At 38.3% G+C, this 17956-nt stretch overlaps 1 protein-coding gene across 3 annotated transcripts in view; it reads left to right on the top strand.

Moving 5' to 3' along the window:
* Positions 1–17956, top strand: part of SMYD3 (SET and MYND domain containing 3) — a 383946-nt gene that overhangs the window by 184270 nt on the left and 181720 nt on the right. The window lies entirely within an intron of this gene.

Below are 17956 nucleotides of genomic sequence, written 5' to 3'. Positions count from 1 at the left end.
AATCCTAAAACCTCATGTTGATTTGAGGTGTGCTAGAGTTAAAAAGAATTAAAAAATAAAGAAAAAGTAGAAAGCTGAAAAACAACCTCCCTTCCACCAGACAGTACAGCATAAGGCATTGTACTAAATCTGACTAAAGGTGTTTTAACAACACAGAATTTACATAGCCTTGCAGTGCCAAATGTGCGAGTTTAGTGGATTGAATTTGTTAATTTATTGATGATTGCACACATTTTGTACTTTGGAAGAATAAATTACTCAGTATAAAAATACACAGTAATGATAGTCCTTTCTGACTTTGTGTGGTCAGAAATGATGTAGAGAGACAATATACTAAAGACCATGTTTCATGGACAATAATTGTTATAAGCGTATTTTCTTTTGTTACAACACTCATGAACATGTCAAAGTTGAGATACCATGCTGATCCCTGTACTGATACTTAGCACTTTGCATGTTCACAGCCCTGTACAAACATTAATGAACCAATGTAAACAGCATTTTCATAATGTGGCTTAATATAATAAGGCATTGTGAACCTTGTTTTGCCTCTGTATGCACAAGGGATTGTAATTTACACTTCTTTCCATGCGCAATGAGGCTATACCCGTCATCTACCCTCTCACAATCATCCTTTTCCTGTGCAGTTCCCACTGAAGGGGGGAACAGGGCTCCAAAGAGCCTGGGCCATAATTTGTTTGGCTCTCTTCCAGCTTTCTAGATGGTGCCAGTTTGCTCCAGGCTTCCTCTGTGCTATATCATTGCAAATCCCCTTTTGAGGGGTGTCGTTTTCCCCACATCTGGAATTACCTCTCTCATTGCACTGCCAGGAATAAAGCCCACCTGCATTTCAAAAGTGCATGTCTACTACATTGTCTTACACATTTTTCAGCAGGAAAGCACTGCCTGCCTTGTACCAATTTTTTTTTTTTTAATTTTAGAATGTTAGTTACCCTTTTGCTTCAAGCTAGAAGTATGTGCATCTATTTTGGCAGCATGATTTCAAAGAGCTGTATTTCAGATATTAAGAAGTGTGCCCTCTCAGGACTTGCAAGAGCTGAAGTAAGTAAATTAGCAGACTGGAATGAAGTCAAGTGAAGTACTGAAGGGCTCCAGATAGTTTGGGATTACAGCAGAAAGCATAATATGAGGGCCAGCTCTCCCAGTTGTTGAAAGTGTACTTGGAGAGAGCTGAGATCAGCCTCCAACTAGCTGGTGCTAACTCCCACAGCACTGATAACAAGCTGAAGTAATCTTTATTGGTGGTATCTCTGCATGATACCCAGCTGTGAGCAGGGAATTGCCTTTGTAGCCAAACTGGTCATGTACTGTGAAAACAGAGGGTTTACTGACTTCATAGCAAGACCAGGCTCTTTTGCCTGCAGGAATGGTTAGCTTTTTTGCACAAAAGGTTAAGGTGAAAGGTGTGGGTGTCAATGTTATTTATGCTGTTAGTGGGCTACAGAGTTCCACACTGGCTAAAATGTGATGAATTGAGCAGAAATAATTCAAGTCTCTGTCCTGCAGATTGTTGAGGGGAGCCATGCACCTGACAGCTGATACAGTTAAGCATTTGCAGCTTAAAGGTGCACATCCTCTCTGCTTCTTGAGGAGCAAACAGGAGCTGAATTATTCACGTTATTCAGTGCAGATGTCTGGCTTTTAGTCTCATCATTCATCGTTGCTCAGCAAACACCTGTGTTCATACATTGCATCATAAATACTGCAAAATGAATTGTGGATTTTATATTCCTTGAATATAACTCTGACTCACAGCCCCACAATAAGATGCACAACAGCCATGCTGTATTACATGTTAAGTATATATTGGAGAATGATGGTTGAACCCAGTTATTTCTGGATATATAAGAGATATATTTCTGGATATATTTTTTACTTAATAGGCCCTGTGCCAGCAGGGGATTGAGCTCTGTTGGGCTAGCCTTAGGCATGCCAAAATCATGTCTGTTATGAGACTCCCTGTAATGCTACTTAAATTTATTCATTGAAGGGACAAAAGTAGGTCTGTAATTTGTTTTATCTTCTAACTTTGAAAGCACCAACTTTAAGGAGTCTTATTCATATTGATAGCTACAGTGATGAGCTCAAGAACTGAATGTAGGGCCAGACTAGAATTCCAGAGGTCAGAGGTATGAACCCTGTAAAAAAACCTGAATTATTCTGACCTTTCTTGGGGAAAAAAGGTAAAGAAAAACTCCATATCTACTTGGATGAAGAACCACTTTCAAAACATACCTTAAGAAGTAGACAAAAAGCCTACAGTAAATGAAAAACACAGCTTTATTATTGCAGTTTGGAAAAATGAGGCTAAAATTAAATTGCTGCAGTGGCTTAAATCTTGCAAAATAGGTGAAAAGAGTAGTACCTTACGTATAACAGTTCATCAGTCATAAGAAACTGGCTGGTCAAATCACTAGAGTAAAAGGACTCTAGAATAAATTAAGTGGAAAGAGACCTCCAGGAGGTCATCTATTACAGCCCCTTTTTCCAAGCAAGTCTGTTAGATCAGGTTTCTGTGTCAGGGCTGTGTCCACTCAAATCTTGAATACCTCCAAAGAGGGAGATCTGTAACTCCTCTGGGCAAGCTGCAATATTTGACCATTTGTCTTAAAAACACCTGACCAACAGAACTGTATTGCAGTGGCTGGGGACAGAAAAGAACAATCACTGCTCCTCGAGATTTCCACCAGTCTGGAAATGACTGACCAGTCAGTACTGGTGTGTTCTGCCAAGCCATACCATGAACCACCACCAGCAGCCACTAGTGACATGCCAACAAAAAAAGGCAAATGCACTCTTGAAAGTTGTTGGCTCAGGAATTTCCAGAGATGGTTTTTTTAAGTGTAGCTCAAGTCCTGCTAAGGATGAAATCAAAGCTGAGCAGGTACAAAGCAGGGCTGTGAAAATGACTGAATAATGGCAATAGGGAGGAATAAGAGAGTGTGGTTGTTCAGAGAAGTCAAATGAAGTCTTTGAAAGGCTTCTTACTGCCCTCTGTAAGTTCATTACTGCTAATAGGTATAATGGGAAGAAATAGATGAAGACTGTTAATTAGAAAAAGGTTTTAATGGAAAATGTTGTGAGGCCTTGGAGCAGCCTTCAGAAGGAGCAGTTGTAAAAATACATGAAACAGAAACAAAACCAAACTGACTTTGACATGGAGGTCTGCAGGGGCAGCCTTTTGCTCAATATGCAATTTGTGTTTTTCAGGGTAGACATTGTGTTCAGGGGTCATTTGCCTGGCATTTCAGTACATATGGTAGCATTTTGGTTGTGCCTGTCACGCTCTGTTATTTCCTGAGCACAGGAGGAGGAACAGAGTGTCTGCAATTTGCTTGGCAAATCTCAGGTGCTCCCCAGTGCCTGCACCTTGCCTGCATGTGGAAAGGCTTGGCACATCATGGAAAGGTCACAGTGCAGGGAGCTCACGTTAGGCCAGGGACTTTGCTGATGTTTCAGTTGACTGGGCATGATCTTTGTGCATTTCTGCTGAGGAACCCAAGATAAAAATATGTTAGTCCATAAGAAGAGACAGTTGTGAAAGAGACTGGAGGATGTGTACTCTGTGGGTATGCTGGGTCCCTGTGCTTTCCAACTCAGAGTATTTTTCCATGACTAAACAAAAATAGCCATTTTCTTCTAATAGTGACTGATATTTTTTTTTCAATTGTATGTTTTGTTTGGCATGATTATATGCCCTTACAGGCAATTTAAGCCAAATTATGCAATTTAAGCCAAATTATGCAATTTAAAGTTTAGCTAGTGCTTTTTAATCCATTTAAGAGTTTTGTTTTGGATAGCCTGGTAGTGAAGCAAACTAAATTAAAGTGAATTCCATCTGAAAGCTGGTTCTAGTATTTCTGATTATGAAGTAATGACTTGAAATTCTCCATAGCTGCAGCACTTCTATATTTTAGATTTAATTTTAAAACTGTTATGTATTTAGTGACCATAAATGGAATAGAGTAATATGAGAGAATTGATGAAAAAGATATTTCACTGGCTTATAACAGGTTAGTGTTAAATGTATCTCTGACAGTGATACAGGCTTAGGCAGAATGCAGAAATATCGATAAAGAAATAGTAAGAGGCAATGGATGACATGTGAGATCAAAATAAGGAAAAGAATGGAAATATTAAAGGATAGTTAAGAGGCTTATTTTGGAACAGGAAAGTATTAAGGAAGTTATCAAAAGAGTAATCTCTATTCCAGTGTTTAAAATTCAAAAAGAGAGATTAGAAAATAGCAGTGCTGATGAGAGATGGAATGATCAACAGAAGCTTCCAGTCAAAAAGGGGATGTCTGTCAGACAATCAGCTGCTCTTTGCATCAAGGTGGGTCACCGACAGTGACTGCAGTGTCTCCAAGTTTTCAGACAAGAAAAGTCTTTGAAGTAGATTGATCCACAGGAGTATTTACACTGAATTCATGGAACTGCAGACTAAGTTGTATGAACCCCTGTTGTGTTAGTTTAGATCAGGTTTTGCCTAGCAAAGCTCAGCATTATTGTATTTTGTGTCACTGGGAGGTTTTATTAATGTGCAAAGCTAAAAATAATGGCATATCTACTGCATTTCAAATGTCACCTTCTAGCACAAGCACAGACTTTCAACTCTGCTGACCACTGAGCTTCTGAGAATATTTGTTGGGATGAATGACTTTATCCAAAGCACAGATTGGATAAAGTCATGCGAATTTGCCAGCTTCTGGAAAAAAACTTTCTTCAGTTTCTTGAAGTGTTTTGCATACAATTGCATGTATCATCACAGCTATTACTGTGGCTGTTTCTAAGTAGTTTTTGAGCTGCCAACATGAATGAGTGTTTGATGTTTGGAGAAAGGAGTGTTTTTGAAAATGAAATCTAGACCTTTTGCATGGCCGTGCTGGGAAAAGCTGAAAGCAAGGTGATCAACCATGCTGCAGCTTTCATGTGCTGGCTTTCATCCTGACCCCAATTCCTTTCAACATGAGGGAGAGAACTTTTTATATAGGGAAGAGATGCAGATTCTCTAAAGCTAATCAACTGAGTTTGCATATTCGGTAATAATTGTTGCAATCCACCTAGGAACGTATCCAGACTTAGTCAGACCTGTAACAGAAATCAAGGTATTACTGAAAGATCTATTGGCAGGAAAAATTTCCTTGTCCAAGTTCCCTTTTGAGTTAGCTCAAAATCTACAGTCCTTGGTCTAACAGAACTTAACGATTGAGTGAGAATTCCAAGATTTTGCCCCATAGTTTCAAGAGATGTTAGAGCTTTTAGAAAAGAACTGAGGGGCATTGTTGTGGTAAGTGTTTGGGTATAATGACAGTACACCAAGATCAACATTTAATTTAAAACCAATTTTTTAATTTAAATATTATTGTTTCCAAAAGTCATTAGGTAAGTCATTAGGGATAAGCCTTTTTTTACCCATTAGCAATACTTGAATTACAGTTGCTGTTCACATTTTATTGATTGAGAGAATGATGTGATTGCTGTTCTTTGATAAGAAATACAGCTCTGATTCATAGCAGAACACTAAATTTGTGGATGCAAGTTCATTAAAATTTCTTTTTTAGGAACGAATTAATTTCTGATTTTTTAACTAATATTTCTGAAATATGTTTTATGTTCAAGATATAGTTCCAGAACTGAATTAAATGTCTTTGAGTCCAAGAAATATGCTAAAAATATTATTTATTTGAGCACCAAAAACTTGATCCAAATTCTGGTTTCAATATGCTTTTGATTAGGTCAGTGTGTAACATCTTTGTAGTTACACCTTAAATGGCTTTGAAAGCTGGAGCCCTATTTTTAGGAAGTGAATAGAACTTTTTAGACAATAGGTTTTATTAATGTATATTAAACTTAGGTGTAACCAAGTAGATCAGTTATAGTACATATAGAGTGGGGTGGCAGGGGGTGTTTGGGAAACAGAAATAACAGTCCTGTCAGAGAAATAACATATGCATTACAGAAATATATACTAAAACAGAATTTAATGTTAAAGTATTTCTATTTGTTGTCCAAAGAAATAAATCCTTTTATCTGAGCAAAGGTGGAAGAAACCAGCTCATGGGATTTCTTCTGGACTCAAAGGAGAGTGTTAGTTTTAGTAAGAATTTTTTGGTAAAGCCCAGATATTGCAGATTTCTATTGGGATTACAGTAGAAGACAGTAGGAATTTTGAAGGAAAGCTATAGGGATGCTCCTTACCCTTTACAGGGGAAGTTTTTCAGCAGATATAGATTATTGTGCAAACAGAAACAGCTCTTTTCTTCTTTGCTCCAGTGGACATTGACATTGTTAGTGTGAATAACATGTATGTGTAAAAAACTGGAAGTTGGAGACCTTCCTTTGTGCATTTAGAAATCTGTAGCAGTGCAGGTTTGCCATGCCTGTGCAAAATGTGAGTAAACTAGTTTTTTTTTTATGAGTAACAACTGAATTACAGCCTGTTTACTGAAAGCACATTCTATATCTTGTAGCCTCACTCACCTATGTCAGATATTTATATGAAGAGTTAGCCATTTGATCAATTAATGGCTTCAAAAAGCAAACCAAGAAGAACACCTACAGGTTTTGTTTTGTTTTCCCCTTTCCAAACTCAGTAAAAACAACTTTTCCTGATTTCCTGAGGTTGGCAAAGGCTTTTCAACAGCTTTCTCTAAATCATTGAGAGTGTTATATTTCTGTTTCCTGGAGGAAAATGAGCATGGTAGGAGTCAAGCCAATAGTTTTAAGTGATCCTCATGGGCATGGCATTGGATTGCACTGTTGGTGCAATTTTATTGTCATCATATGAAGGCAGCAACTGTGGCATCAATGGAATTTGTGGATTGGGAAATTCTTGACACCAAATCCTGGCCTTGTTTCTGTGGCCAGCTTGAAGCAGAACTTGTCCAGCATGCAGGAGTGAAGAACAGGGCATGAAGTGCTATGAAAAGGCAGGTCTGGGAAGATTGTGAGGACAAACCATGTCTTGACTGCTTGAGTTGAATAGGAGCACATGCAGAAGTGCCAGTCAGCTTTTTGTTGGAGAAGATGTGGAAAATTTGAAGAGTCTTGGTTCTTCCTTAAAGCAGTTCACCCTGGGCCAGAATTATTATTACAAGCAGCATGTAACAGACCTGTGCCAACACTGGAGCTGGATCTCCTGGGAAATTACATTTGATCTCAGAGCTCACTTTAGCTGGAGAAGCTTTTCTTAGCAGCTTTTTCTTCCTTCCAACTGGTTTGCAAGTTCAGATTTTTCCAGATTCTTGAAGGCTCAAGCAGCACTTGTCGTCAGCAGGATGGCAGACCTGTTTGTCTGTTCCACCCAGAGCCTTCACTGTCACTTGTTGGCACATTTCTTGGGCTTTTTCCGGGGTTCACTCATGCAGGAGTGGCCACTGGTGTCACGTTGTGCTCCTGGAGCCATGGGAGTACAGTCCTTGGGAAGCTGTTTGCTCAGGTTTGGTGCTGGGGACAGAGGTGTGCCAGGGCAGCAAGGCTGAGCTCCTCTGGGCACATTTCTATTTCTCATGCTAAAATGTGTTTTTGAATACTAATTACCATTTACAACTATTTTAATATCTGCTTAGGAACATAGCTCAAGGGGAGAAAAAAAATTATGGTAATAGTTTCAAAAGACCATAAAGGCCACAATTTTTAGCAAAGCATTTGGCTTGCTTTACATTAAACATGCCCTCAAATTCCATATTTATTTTTAATACATTACTCCTACATCTTCTCTTCCCCCACAGTGATTTTCCCTTGCTGAATAACATCCACTTAGCTTTCCTTATCCCAAACAGAGCTGTCAATCTTAAAGTTTAAATTGGCATCATCCTTTCCCAGCCCCAGCTGCCCTTGGCTTTCTTCAAGTTTTTGTCAGTGTGATCAAAGTATAGTGCACTTGTACCAATATATTTTAAAATATATACTGGGTTTGCTTCTTTTGGATAGTACCCAGTCTATCACAATGGTCAAAATTGTTTCTGGCATCCCTGGAGATAATTAAAATATGTCATAATGTTGTGAATAGTGTATTGTATTAATATCCTTACATCACATGGAGAGTTCAAGATATGAAAAATAAGTGCTCCAAATAGTCAGGAACCTAAAGATTGTTTTTCTATACTTTTTAGTATGATTGATTACCAACTTGGCTTAGAAGAAGAATATCCCTATGAAGCTTTTCTGGATTTAGTTTGACTGCACATGAGACCTGTTTCAAATTTAAGCTGAGATGAAATGCATTTAACAAAGGTTATGGTATGATCAGTGGCAAAGCTATTAGAGAGAATTTCTTGCCATTTTAAAGGATGCACTGTTCCTTCTGCCTTCATCATAGGGATTTTTATTTCTGTTTTCTTCTTCCCCAAATATCTTTTTTCGGTTTTGACAATTTTTATTGTTAAAATTTGTATTTTATTTTAAATCTTCAAAAGACATCATTGCCATGGTGGATTGTAATAAATTATATTTCGAAATGAACTTTTGGTCCACTTGTGAGAGTTCTCTGTTATGGAAGCTGCCAAGACCCCAGTATGAATGCAGTGTGGGTCTATGTATTTGGAATTTGGACATTTTGTATGTATATGCAGTAAAAGCATGAATTTTTATATGGTATAGACTATGTATTTAAAAGAAATTGCCATATTAAAATGCATTTTATTATTTAAGGGACAAATAACATGTATTTGGTATAACAGTGTCAAAGATGCTCTGTGCTAAAGAGTATTCAGACAATTTCCTGCAAAAATTGGAGTTTGAATGAACAAACTGTGAACTCTATTACCTTCAAATCTTTGTATCTCTAAGTACCACAATAATAGAGTTTCTGCCATAAAAATATGCAGTGGATGACTGTAATGCATATTGAGAACTATTTAGTGATAATGTTTTGTTAATGAAACATAGGTTCCTTTATTTAACTTCTTGTTTGATATTTCTATTTCAAAGAACACTAAACTCAAGAATTTATCTAATTTTATGCACTCCCAATAAAGGAAGTTGGATTAGATGACATCCAAAGGCTCCTTCCAACCAACATTTCTATCACTGTTTGATTAAAGATATTGCTGTTAAGTACTTGCAACCTTGCAATTGTCACCTGTCATAGAGAGAGAGAGTAACAGATGCTAAGAGTTTAATAGATGTTTGTCATTTTCAGAAGAAGAAAATTTTTTTAGAAGAAAAATGAGGCCAAGACACAGCAATGCCAAATGGTCATGGCCCTACCCTAACCCAAATCTCAGTGAGTGTGTACAGGCCTTGGTGGAGTTTGCTAATTCATTCATTAAGTTGTGAAATTCTGTGTGATAGAAACAATATTGGTTTGTGGTTCCTGTGAAGTTAGTCTGGAAAAGGAATATGCTGGAGACTGTACCTCATGAAAAGCTTGTATCCCATGTTACAGATGCTCATCTTAGGTGGGACAGAAGCAATTCTGAGTCAGAGCAAACAAGTTTTAGTTTTGGTGGTTTTCCCTTCACCTTGGGGGCAGTGAAGTTCAAGTCATAAAGTGCTTTGGTTGAGACTGAGCTTTCCACTTATTAGTATTGCAGATGGAGTTTCAATTTTTTTTTTCCTGAATCTTTCGGTTCACTCCATTTTTTCATTTAACTCTGGTATTCAAAAAAAGAATGATCATCAAGCCATCTAAATTATAACCACCCTCCTATGTAGTTTATTGTGCTGTTAAGTAACTGTTTGTTTGTTTGTTTTGCAGGTAAGTAGCACTTAGAACCCGATAGTCAACAATTTATGGTAAGTATATTTTGTAATTAGCAAAACTAAAATTGAACTCCTGTTTTGTTCTTTAGAGGGAATAGACAAAGTAGGGGGTTAGTCATACAATACCATTTGTTTCAGATGCTAGTCAGAATGTTTGCAGATGTCATTTGGCTTACATTTTTCTCCACAAAGTGTTATTCATCTGTTGCAGGAAGAAATAAATACTCGTGGCAATATTTCAAGGAGGTTGAGCAAACAATATTTACTTTAAACACAGTAAACAAATGAGGGTTTCTTTTTTTATTCTCAACTTCTTTCAGTTATAGTAATCTTGGAAGTTGTTTTAACTAAAGGAAAATCTCACACACAAATGTAGTGTGTAAACATTGGTGTCCCTATAACTTTTTTTGCTACAGGGTAACTAAGACTCTAATGCTTATCTAGTCTTTGACTTGATGAAAATACTATTAACACTGAGTTCTTATCTGTCTAGTATAATGAATAGATCTCAGTGTGCTTCCTAAAATATGCCAGTGTCAGCTTCCTTCCCTTTCAGGTGGGGAAATAATCACAGAATAGTCGCAAGGGACCTCTGGAAATCATCTAGTCCAAACTAAGGGTGGTGAAGAGACCCTACTAGCAGCATAGTGTGAAAAGATATATCCTCAGTCACTCTCTGGGCTCTGACAGGGCTTGCCATCAAATGTGGGTGCACAGGTATTATAAAATAAATCCAGTTTTTCTAGTATACCTCAGTGCTCTCATTATTTTAAAATCTTCATATGGTACTCAGTTGCTGCCCAAGCAAACTTCAAAATTCAAATGTTCATTTTTAGCTTTTTAACTTCCCAGCCTCTCCAGAGGCAGTTGTTATACTGTTAATATACTGTGAAAGGTGTTACAGCTTTGCACTGCAGTGCTGGGAATTTAATAAGTGTACATGGCACATTTTTCTTGTGGTAAGACTGATAGACTCTCAGCACTTGACACTGATGCTGTTTGAGCATTTGATCCTCTTAGAAAGTGACTGTGTTTTCCTCCCTGTAGTTTTAACTTCGTAGAAGTTTTTTTTTGCTGTTGCTCAACTCCATAGAATTCTTACTTGGTGGGAGTTTTTTGTTTGTTTTGGTTTGGTTTTTAATAACATTTTTTCCTTTCATCTCTTCACAGGTCCCATTTTTTTTCTCAGGGACATTTTTATTTTGAATTCATATTGTTCTCTTCACCTGATCACACAACTCGCTCATCCTTAGTCACAGAGGATTTCCTTTCAACTTTACCATGCATTGACAACACCCGTAAGTTTATGATCTAGTCTATGTTTATTTTAAATTCTAGTAATTCTAGTCGTGTTTGTTATACCAGTGCCCTAATTATCTGATCTTCTTTGACTATGCTTTCTCATTTTCCCATGGCATCTTCTCCAGAGGTTTACTTGTGCTGCCTGCTTTCTGTCATCTTTTGTAAACTGTTCTGCCAGAGGATTAGTGCTCTACATCAACTATCACTTTTTTCTCTGAGATTTTTTTTTCTTAAATGCATATTTGTGTATGCACATGCAAAAGTGAGGTAGATGTGAAGTCACATTTAAACACTGGCTGACAGAGAAATAAAATATATCCACTAAAGCTGTCTAGACCCAAGTCTGAACATGGAGTTACATATTCTTTGCAGACGTCAACTCTGAATTACTTCCGCCCTTTGAGATGCCATTATCACCTTGCATCACTGTTCTATCTCCTGTGTGCTAAGTTGGTTACATTGTTGTGTTTCCGCAAGTTTAATTTTTTGAAAGTGGGTTACAGGGCTGGTGTAGACAAAAAGGAAGGATGAATGGATGCTTTTCATTTGTTCTGTCTTGTAGAAGTGAGGAGGTGAGTCTTGCAGTTCTTCCTGGCAGACTCAGCTCATGGTTCCACTTCAGGAAAGGATTTCAAGAGGTGATTTCCTAGCTTTAGTGCCTCATGCTAGGCCTGGAGTTAAGAAAGTCTAACAGGACCTGCTGACTAGGATTTGGCTACCCCAGTTCAAACCAGTAGCACTTTTTTTGCTGAAAAAGTTACTTCTGAACAGCAGAGGTAACAAAAAACTCTCTAGTCCTGGTGCTAATTGACTATTTATAACGTGGAGTCTTTTAATATACTTTTTACATCACTTTCAACATGTTCTCCTAAGATTGTACAAATGTCCTAGCATATTTTTCACCTTTCATCAGGAATGGAATTCATCATATATGCTGCTTATACTGCAAAACCAATAAGTATTTTGGTTAAAGTGAGGACTGAAATGTATCACAAGACTGTCTGAAAAAACATGAGACATCTCTTCAAAACAATATTCCTTATTCTTGAAGTATCAAATTTTGTGCAAATTTTTCACACACTGGTTATTTAGAGTGAGATAAAGTTAATATTTTAAAATTTTCTCGTATGTGAGAAATGTCTTGTATCTTCAGCTGTGTTTAATTTTATTGTGGCAAATGGTCTCAAAGGCAATGCCTTACATGTATGAAACTTTCCAGAAAAGTGACTAGTGAGTACACCTATGTAGTTTATTACAATATTTCTAGAGGTAGTTTTTCTTATTTGCTTTTATCTGGGAGTTGCTATGCTGAAGCAGTTGAAAATAAGTTATTTCTTCAAAGAAACTGATGAAGATTTGTGCTCTAAAGATGGGGGGGGGTTTACCTCCTATTCTGGATGAGCCTGTTTATTAAAAAGAGCCTTAACAGAAAGATCATCTTCTATTAATCTTGTGACTGTGGTTTGGGCTGGGCACTGTTGGGCATCTTCCCAAGACAGGCTTTTTGAGAGTATTGGAAAGGGAAGTCTGTCCTCATTTCCACTGGCACCAAGCTGCAGCCATGATAATTTATTGTTTTACCATAAAATTTCAGGCATTGTTTCTTTGTTGTTTTTTTCTTCGGTACCTCTTTTGCTTTCATACTCTTAATTTTGAAACAACACAAAATTCTGGTCAGAAAATACGCCTTACATTGTCCTAGGAGTATCATTAGCATTGTAAAAAGATTTTTAATATTGCAAACATCATCAGAAATGATGGTACTCTTCCCTTTGTCTTAGCAGTTGTATAGTACTTCCCTTTTACAGGCAGTCAAGATTAGATTTCCTATTGGCTTTAGATGGTAGGGATTTTCTCTCATATAGCACCAAAAGCCATAAGCAATAGAAATAATTCCACTGGAACCAATGCATCTATCTAAGTAAAGCAGTTAGATTATGTATTTATTAAAATAATAATAAAATATCAGGTCATCTCTGTTTGACTCCATCTTAACCTGCACCTGTCACATTCACCATTTTGTAACTCTTTCGTTACTGTATTTCCATCAGTGAAGGAAAGAATAAGAACAGTGCCTGACTGCGAGATATATCTGAGACTTTCAGTTCTCAAGGAGTTACCCTGCTACATTTCCATCTTATGGTGCTTCTAAATATTTTATGCTAACAGCCTTATTGGAATTTGTAAGATGAAAATTTAGTTGCTGCCTCAAAAATGTGAACGGTATGTTCCCACTTTCACTAGGCTTTCTAAAGGCTTTGGAAAAGGGATGATAGCAAAAGGGATCTTTTGTATAGCAAGAAGACAAGGCACTAATTTCTTCCATCCAAAAATGTAAAATCTTTGTTTTGTGTCAGAGGATAACTACCTGAGTGTTTGACTTGCCAAAAAATGGAAGGAATTGATTGAAGATTTGGTAGTTCAGTAGTTGTTGAAATGTAACAGGAAACTAATGCTGTTTTGGTTGTTTCCTACTATTTCTTTAGCATCCTTTAAAGCAAACACCTTTTTAGTTTTTTAAACATTAAAAGTTGCATCAAGCAGAAAATATGTTGGTTTCCTGAGAGTAGAAAGGTCTCAATCTGATATTGTTTAAATTTTCCAATTTCCAGGGTGAAGGAGCATTTACAGAACAGCACAACTGGCAATTTCACTGCTCTGTTTTGTCAGTGAGCCTCAGGAGGAAGGTCTGAGGGATCATATCTGGGTTTGTGAGAGGATGTCCCTCTTTTTGTGATTTTCATCCTTTTTCCTGTCCACAGGCCCTTTCCACAGCGTTGTAAATTAACACCAACTTCTGTGGGGGCTTTGATGATGTTGGGTGCTTGCCTACAGCCTGGGTTGCCATTGCCAAGATAATGTCCTTGAGCAATCAGGTGCTGCTAAATTGTAGTGATGATCAAAATGGTTTGCTGGGATGAATTCAGAATAATAGCTTTTGGAGGAATCTCTGTTCCCTTTTACAATTTTTTTCTGAGTTTTTATTTTTTTCTATGTAATGCTTTCAGAACAACAGCCATTTTGCTAACTTGACTTTGAAGCTGGAAAGCTACAAACTAGGAACAATTTAAGTGATGTTTATGCCCCACTTAGAGCAAGGGGGTTGCCTGGTCCCTGGGACTGCTGCTGTGTGGGTCCTCTCCTCTACATCCAGATCATCCTGAACGTGGGCAAGAGCAGGACCTCATCCTTCATCTAAGCAGTGCAGTCTGGTTCTGTGTGAGCAGGGATGCTGATGTCCCTGGTATGCTGGCCATGCCTGGAATCCTGTGCCCTGTAGTTCATTGAGTGACTAATAGGGAAATTTGGCATATTTTTTGACAATAAAAATCACAGGATCTTGTAAAGAGTGAAACAAGGCAGTTTTAGTGGAGGTGTGCCTGCTGAGATGGTAAGCTGTGATAAAACACAGTCTGAAAATAATTTCACTCTATTTGGAGGGAAACAATTCACCATATATATGCTTAAAGACCTTGCGGGTTTAGTCATTGTCTAATGTAACTACAAAAATTCAAATCCTATTCCTGTGATGAGCTTTTCCATGTGGTTATCACTGAGACATGGTGGTTTGTCAATTAGGGAATTTGTCAATGGAGGGGAGGGAAGTGAATGCTGGAGAGGTGAAATTACTTGTTTGAAGTCACGCAGCTGATCCAAACAGATTGAGCAGCAATTCCCAGTCTCCCTAAAGTATCAGAGCAGTGCTCAGTGTGTGCAGTATATATAAACCAACAAACACGATTTTGTGGCTCTGTGGCACAGGATGGGGGTGCTCACCTAGCCTCTGGGAATTGCTGCCTCCTCAGTCTGAATGGTACCTGGATCTGGGACAGGGAGGAGGAAGACTGGGGGTGGACACATCCTTCTTCCAGAAGTGGCCAAGGTTATCCAGGTGCTACCAAAACCTGTGTGCAGTCATGCAAAATTCATATATAATCCAGGTCTGTAGGTTGAATGGTTGATACGAGCTACTGTGTTGGCCAAATTTTGTTGAGTGCCAATACTGTCAGCAAGCTGTCTCTCATCAGTTTGTAGGTATTAGTAAGTTCATTTTGTGTTCTTTGAAAGCGCTTATTATCTAAATTATTTTAAATGGTTTGTGTCAGTTCAGTAAATACTGGTTATGATTTCAAAAGCATTTTCACAGGTGCTTTACTTCATTTGTATTCAAGAGGCATATACTCCTTTTGCATACATCGTATGGATATATATATTCTGCAGGCACTTTCAGAAGCAGATGTTTCACCCATATACAGGTGGATTTCTATAACATGAAGTAGAGACTTCTCTGTCACAGAAAACCATTGTAACTCCCAAATTCTTTGGTCTTGTCCTTTTATTCCAAAGTGTGCAAATGACTTCCAGGCATAAAACATCTCCAGGAAGCATTTGTAACTTTGCCTGAGGAACCTGATGCAGAAGTTTCCTTCTGTCAAAGCTGCTGGTAACTCGGTAGCGCGTTTGTCATTTGCCAGAGAAGCCTGAGGCTCTAGTTCACCCCACGGGCGGCAGAGCTCAGACTCAGGCTGTATCCATGGCACGGTGCTGGCTTCTGCATCAGTCACCAGATCCACTTCCACTCCTTCGGACTATCTTCCAGGCTTCCGAGGCTGGTCCGACCACGTCAGGGTGGGCGTGAAGGGTGAAAGGGAAGCAGGAATACAGAGAAGAAGGCTTTCCAGGAGTTCCTGCCAGCGCAGCCCCTTTCTCTGCCCGCTGTCCCTGCGCCGGTGTCGCTCCCGAGCTGCATTCTCCCTGCTGCCCAGCGGATGGCAATGATGTCCCGGTTTTCCTCGGAGGGAGCGCCGCTGCCCCATCCACCATGGGTGTGCCAGCTGCCCGAGGATTGCATCCCAATTATCCCCATGATTCGTTTTTGCTACTACTTTTTGTTGTTTCCTTTTAGAATTATCTTCTCCTCATTCCCTGTGAGCTAACTATGCTGCTGTGACAGCATGGTCTTGGTCTGTGTTGCCGACTCAGGATATTTTGGCTTAGATTTAGTTAACCACTTGCACAGATGTCACTGATTCTGTGTGATCTGTAGAGCTCTTACAAAATGCCATGATAAAGGAGGACAGGCTACATGATTAAATGGCCCCTTCCAGACCTTAAATATTATGAATCTCGCTTCTATGGTACAGTGAAAAGATGATTCCTGCACTCTGAGCAAAGAACGGGAAGTGAAATTTTTAAGTGAAACTTCCAAATATATTTCTCCTACTTCCTCAACCTCAGGGTCAACTGCTCTAGGTAACGGGAACTTTAATTACTTTCAATAACTTGCCAGGGACAAACACTATTTATGTGCTATATCTACTACCTTAGTGATACCATAAACACACTGCTGGTGGGAATGGTTTCTAATGCCTAGTTTCTATGTAAATATCCAAAAATGCCTGAATTTTGGAGATGCTGGGGTTTTCTAGCTACTACTTAACTATTTGAAAACTGGACTCTGTTTGTTAAGAATTGGCTATAAATTAAAGGGTTTGTTCTTTAGACGGACTAATCATTAAAATTTCAATAATAATAATAATAACAACAAATAATAATAATAATGAATATAAAAATAGTTAGCATTGAATACAGTGAAGGCATTTTTTGAAGAGGAAAGTATTGCTCCTTCACATTGCTGTCCATCTGCTTTTTTAGGCTTTTCTATACATTGCATCAACATAATGCCTAAGTGAGTAATTTAATATGAAATCAGCATTAGAGATTTGCTGGATTCTGGTACCTGATTTAAAAGCTATGTGCTTATCCTTTAAAACATATTTATGAAGACAACCTATGTATGCACTGCTGCACTGAGAAGTGTTTTTTACTCCTTTGACTGTTAGGATATTTTTCAAAGCTGTTGACGTTGTTTTTGTAATGCAGCTCTTTTAAAGCTACTCTGAAAGGAGGTCCAGTCACCACTAATTCCTGTATAAATTAAGCATAATCACTCAGAGAAGAGACCCTTTATTTAGTGAGTTTAAAGCTCATTATACAATTTTGTAGAGGGAAAATTACCCTGCCTGTAAATTAGCTGCATTTCCTAATGAAATAACTTGGCAATTTTTTCAGCCTCCTTTGATAGGAATAAGAATTATTGTGGCATTGGAAAGTAAAGTCATGCTATTCCTACTGGCAGTTTTTCCAGTTGTAGAAGAAATTATAACTGTGAACACATTTTGATTCAGATTAATCTCAACAAGTAACAAAAGCATCTTTTGTCATGGTGTTTTTTCATCTGTTTCCCACCTCTTTTATTAGAGCCTAAAGCCAGCTCCATCAGCCTTACTCCTGGTATATGATGACACAAATTCTCTCGAGGCATGTGGCTTTCTCAAGCAATAAAGCATCATTATGCTCCTCATTTCTGAGGATGCGCTATTTCACGTGAGTTGTGTTTCAAGGGACAAACCAGCAGAATTCATCATGTTAATTTTCCCAAAAAACAAGGCTTTCATCCTCACATCAAGTTTGCAAAGGCAAACTTATTTACCATAGGTGTCTGTGCTTATCTGGCTCTATCCTGACACTTGTAGATGGCAGCAAATAGATGGTACTTTCAGTGCTTTGGCTGCAGCTACCAGCAACAGGAGTGCTAAAAGACAAAATAATTGTTCTTGAGCTGGCTGTCCTCTTCTGAGCAGCAGCAGCCTCAGTGCACATTAACAAGCCAAGCTGGTGCCTGTGGCTCTGCAGTGCACAGCCGTCTGCTGAGCCAGGTGTCGTGACTCCACTTCAGCAGCTAAGAGCAGAGATCCATGGACCTGCTCTAATATTGAATATAATTTTAAGAATGCCTGAAATAATTGCTTTTTCCCGAAACTGGTTATGTTTTATTACATAGATATTAATTGTATGTACTATAGGGTGTGGTTGGTTTTCTTTTATTTGGAAAGGTATGAATTTAGGGGCATATGGATTAGTGT

The sequence above is a fragment of the Lichenostomus cassidix genome, chromosome 3 (assembly GCF_008360975.1).
Source record: "Lichenostomus cassidix isolate B80296 chromosome 3, HeHo_3.0, whole genome shotgun sequence".
Classification (NCBI taxonomy): domain Eukaryota; kingdom Metazoa; phylum Chordata; class Aves; order Passeriformes; family Meliphagidae; genus Lichenostomus; species Lichenostomus cassidix.
The sequence above is the reverse complement of the archived record's forward strand: the minus strand, read 5'-3'. Positions and strand labels throughout refer to the sequence as shown.